This window comes from Trematomus bernacchii, unplaced genomic scaffold (genome assembly GCF_902827165.1).
Source record: "Trematomus bernacchii unplaced genomic scaffold, fTreBer1.1, whole genome shotgun sequence".
Taxonomy (NCBI): Eukaryota; Metazoa; Chordata; class Actinopteri; order Perciformes; family Nototheniidae; genus Trematomus; species Trematomus bernacchii.
In genome coordinates, this window is record NW_022987712.1 from 602,230 (window position 1) to 607,661 (window position 5,432).

Here is a 5,432-nt window from a genome sequence, read left to right on the forward strand (position 1 = left end):
TATTGAGGAAGCCAATGACCTCCGTCTTTGTTCCAGAGTGTTGAACATGTGAACTACACACTCTGGTTCTCTGAGAGGAACATAAAGCAACAAGACAACATGTACTTCAGACTAACAGACAAACAACACTGCTGCATGTTGTTGGGTCGCTTCAGAGTCAGGAGGAAGTGGCTTTTACATTTCATATTAGAAGTTTACTGACATGTCCAAATGGCTGATCACAAGAGAGAAAGACAGAGAGAGAGAGAGAGAGAGAGAGAGAGAGAGAGAGAGAGAGAGAGAGAGAGAGAGAGAGAGAGAGAGAGAGAGAGAGAGAGAGAGAGAGAGAGAGAGAGAGATTACAGAGACCAACGGCAACATGTAACATCATTATTATTATTATTATTAAGGTTTATAAATTATTTGACAATTTTAAAAATAGAAAAGGTGAAACTTCAGAAAGTAAATAAAATATATAAAAACCCCAAAATATAAATATCCCAAAATACAGAGAAAAAAGGGTTTTAAATGTTGAAAGTAAATAAAGATATTGTTATTAATATAAACATATATTTAGTTTTGTATGAATATATTCTTGTATATTGTAAATATATGTGTGTTTTGCTCTTCTTGTAAAGACTTGTGATGTTAGGATCCCTGCTCCGCTCTGCTCCGTGTTGTTTTCATAGATATTGTTAAATGTTCACTTATCAACCTTTTAAACATCGCTTTCACATTCAATGATTTTAATCCCCTTATTTTTAATCCTGTGTTTTTATTCCGATGTTTTATTTCAAATCAAATAATTGTGATTTTCTTTTAATTCGATGTGAAAGAATGTGATTTATGTTTGATGCATTTCATAACTCCTGTATCTGTCATGGTGTCAGTGTTATATCATGTGTTCTCATACCTTGGTATATATATCTATCAGTTATCAAGTGTCTGTATAATAAAGATTACAAATAACCAATCAAACCTGGAAGACCCTTCTTGCTGTTTTGTGATCATTATAATATTATCATTTGTTTAAAATTACAAACTCATATTCAATAGTAACGTCCACAAAGATGATGAAATGATTAGTGGATATTTGGAGACTAACAAATCCAAATTCCAGCAGGTGCACATGGCGCAGGGAACAACGAGCTAGTCGCATTGAATACTTTCTCATCACCTTTTCCCTGGTTCACAAAGTATTAAAATGTAGTGTTGGTGAGCGATTAAGATCTGATCATGCCATAGTAACACTGCAAGTTATCACAGCAGAATATCCCCGAGGGGGGGGATTGGAAATTCAACCTATCACTTTTAAATGATACGGATTTTAATGAAAAAACTAAAGAATTAATCAAAGATTTGTTTCAAAATAATGACAATTCATGGGACCCTCGCGACGTCTGGGAAGCCTTTAAGTGTGTGTTCAGAGGACATGCTGTTAAGATGGGGTCATGGAAACAAAACAGTATTTGATAAAGGAGAAGAGTGTAATAGAGGAGGGGAATGAATTGACTCAAACGTTGGATGAAAAGCAGTTGCCATAGAAACAACTGATTTGATGACAAATACACAACTAGAACTGGAAAAGTTATACTCTGAGCGTGTAAATGGTAATTCATAGATCCCGTGCCACATGGATGGAACAAGGGGAAAAGTGCACGGCTCATTTTTTAAGACTCAACCAAAGAGATTCTGCCAAAGAACCCCTCGTGAGCTTGTTACGCCCGCACTTTGATTTAAGGAGTTTCTTCTAAACTGTAGTGGCAGGGGGAAAAGGTTTACGGCATGTTGTTTATCATGAAATGAAATGAACTATGATACATGTAGATTATCCTTGCAACTGCAATGTCCACTGTTATGTACGCTTTGAGGGTGTGGGTCTGCAAGCCTCATCTGCATATTCACCTGTCGCGCGCCCAGAGGCTTTTTAGTGCGCGCGTCACCGGGAAGCCAGGGGCTGGTTCTCACGGGAGGAGGAAGTGTGTGTGTGGTGAATGCGGGTATTCAGCGGGATATTGAAGTTTCCTCAGCATGTATACATTATGTTCAAATGCAACGGGGAAGTAACTGAATGTGGATATTGCATCGACCGACCTGGAAGCACGTCTCCGTGGAGAGGACGCGCACAGAGAGAGAGAGAGATTCTCTCCAACACAGGGTGAGATCGCTCCTTTGTGCCACGCCGATCATCGTGTTTCCTTTTTTGTGGATTATAGCCTAAATAGGCCTACAAACATTTCCGTGTTTTGCTGCCGACGGGCGCAGGAGCAACAGCCTTTTGTTTGTCAATGAACTATAGCGGCCTGGATTAGGCAGTAAAGACCATTTCTGTTTATCGCAGAGCGGACTTTTTGTTGAGTTTTGTTTGTGTTTCGCTGGAAAACTCAATATAATTGAATAACGTATAAAACCTGTCTTTGTTTATGTTGTGAATGTGTGGATGGAGACAGTAGTAAATACACTTCCGTGGGGACTATTTTGTGGAAAGAGTAGATTGTCCGTTTATCAGTTCTGTTTTGCCTTTATAATATTATTTCATATCAAGAAGCCCTCGTGCGTTTATTTAACACAGCTGTTTTTGATAGTTGATCGTTACCAGCTTGTTTACTCCAAATGGTTCTTTACTTACATCTCCACAGGAAACATTATCTGGAGAGGTGGATTATTTAAAAACCTTATATGCTCTGGAGAAGGCTCCGGAGTCTCCTGTAGGATCCAATATTGATGTATTTGTTCCACAGAATGATGATCAGATACTGTCAGTAGATCAGAGATGAAGTTGTGAAGGAAACATTTTAGAAGGAGAGTTACTGGATGCTATGAATGATTTCGCTCCTGGCAAATCACCAGGGATTGACGGTATGCCTGTCGAAGTTTATAAGACTTTCCTCACAGAAATTAAAAAAGCTCTGTTGGCATCCTTACTCCTTTACTCAAGTAATATGATCAGAGACACAGTGTCGAGACGAAAGTCAATATTGAAAGAAAAATAATAATATCTGAGACAAACGGACGGATAAATAATTATTTGTAGGGAGAGTGGGGTAAATTGAGCCATTTTTTTGTTATGCTGTCCTCTAAGCAAGGAGAAATGACACATAGTAAAAATGAAAGCACACACCTATAATTCAGGATGTCTCCTATCAATGGCAATGATAAGAATTAATATTTGATCAAGGGCAGTGAAAATATTACTTCTAAAAAAAATAAAAATGTTGTGGCGGGTTAGGGGTAAGTTGATCCAGGTCAGGGGGTAAATTGAACCACTGTTCAAACTTGGGCATACCTGTTCAAACCTGGGCATACCTACAAGAAATCTTAAAGGTAACTTTAAACAATAAATAACAAACCAAATACAAGTTTAGTTTTTCAAATATTTTTAATATAAATTTCGATTGAATTGATTGATTTTTTTTTAACATGTTAATAAAAGGAAAAGTAATCATACAAATGGTGATCCATTTCATACATCTTACCAATCAAACACAGGGTAAATTCAACTTTAAATGTAGCTTACAATGAGCTCTTATTATCAACTTGGCCTACTTTCATTAATTTCTCCAAAAGTGGTCCGTACGGTGGACCTCACAGTCTCCTCTGGTTTCTGAGTGCAGCGTCCAGTGTGTTTTCTGTGGATGAATGATTGTGATAGTATTGTTCAATACCAGGGGGGTATTCGTTTTATTTTGAATAGCGTAGTCTACTTTTCTTAATGAGAAGCGAGCTGTTATTAAAAACATATGAATGCCGCTTCCGGTAACACGGCAACAAAAGGGGCAGGAATTATGATGGCCGGTCTTTTGTTCCTAAAGCCACAGAGGGAGAAGTTGGCGACAGTGTGTGTGAGGCTCCAGAGACGCCGTCGGTATGTTTCTCCGTTGTTTATTGCGTTTTGCGTTCTTGATCTGTTGCCTTATTGTGTGAGAGTGCTGTTGCGCAATCGACGGCTTTTACGCAGCGTGGTTTGTGTGCGCTCCGTTTGGTTTAGTGTATATTTTTAGACAGCGCAGATGGTGTTCACTGAGGTTTTCTGGGTTGCTTGGTTTCAAGTAGAGAAAGAGACTTTCTTATTAATTCATTCAAGTTAATGATGTTTTGTAGAATAACTCACAATTTATCATTTGAATTATAATACCCTGAAAATGGAATGTGACTGAATTATTATTATTATTATTAGAAATAATGCAATGAGGCATACAACATGTTTGTGATTTGGTTTGCATGTGTGCTAACATTTGTTTGTCCTCTGTGTTTGAAGGTTTTCAACCTGATGAGAATCCGATGAAAAGTGTCTTGTAAATAACTGCTGAACAGAAAATAAAGACAAAAAGAAAGAATCTGAGTTGTCCAAGCGTCCTCTGTTGCCCTCCAGCCTCTCAAGTTTGGGCAAAACACTGAATACAGGCCAAAACCCGGAAGAACTTGACACTCAGAAAGAGGGCATCATCACATTGGAGCTGAAGCAAGACCCAGAGGGGCATTACAAGAGTCCTGTTTGTATGAAGCTTTGGAGACCACTGACTCTACTTTGCTGTGATACCCGCATTCTGTCCAAATGTATTGCACGGAGAATCAAGATAGTTATTGTGAATATAATAAAACATGATCAAACAGGTTTTTATAAAAGGGCGTTTTATTGGAGATAATATTCACCATCTTCTCGATGCGATAGAAAATCATGAAGAGGATGAAAAAGCAGGGCTTTTATTTATTGCTGACTTTGAAAAAAGCCTTTGATACAGTAAGATGGGGTTTCATTCAAAACCCCTTCAACTCTTTCACTTTGGGGAAACAATGATACAGTGGGTGAAGGTTTTATATAACCAACCTACCAGTCAAATAGTTCATGATGGATATGTATCAAAAAGCTTCAGCCTGTCCAGAGGCGTACGTCAAGGGCTCACTGTCTCCAGATCTGTTTCTATTATGCTTTGAAACTCTTGCTCTCAGAAGTAGAAACAATTCATAACAGCTTTCAGATCAAATGGTATTGAAACTAAAGTAACATTATCTGCAGATGATGCAGCTTTCTTTCTGCAGCCTGAAGAAACTTCATTAGATGCCCTCATAGGTGATTTAAATCACTGTTCAGAATGAGCTGGGCTAAGGCCTAACTTTGATAAATGCTGTATTATGAGAATAGGAACATTGAGAGGTACAGATTTCAGACACAATGCTCAGCTCCAGTCTCATGGTGTAATGGTTCAAGATCATCTCAAAGATCTAGTTACGGAACATTTTGAGGGAGAAATGCAGAAAACTGAGAAAAGACTAAAACCTTGGAAAGAGAAGACTCTGTCATTACAGGGAGAGATCACATGAAGTAAAGCTCTTTGATTCACTTTGTTGATCTCTTCATTGCACTTCCCTCCCCAGAGGCGTCTTTTTTTAAAAGCTTTGAACAAATGTTTAAATGTATTTGGAATAATAAGCCTGACAAGATTAAAAGGCAA

The 5,432-nt window shown here is 38.1% G+C and overlaps 1 long non-coding RNA gene across 1 annotated transcript; it reads left to right on the plus strand.

The window, feature by feature from the left end:
• Positions 1 to 3,710: 3,710 nt before the first annotated feature.
• Positions 3,711 to 4,593, plus strand: LOC117491177. The gene is made up of 2 exons (XR_004556744.1): positions 3,711 to 3,844; positions 4,238 to 4,593. It is a non-coding gene; the product is annotated as an uncharacterized LOC117491177 (long non-coding RNA).
• Positions 4,594 to 5,432: the final 839 nt, after the last annotated feature.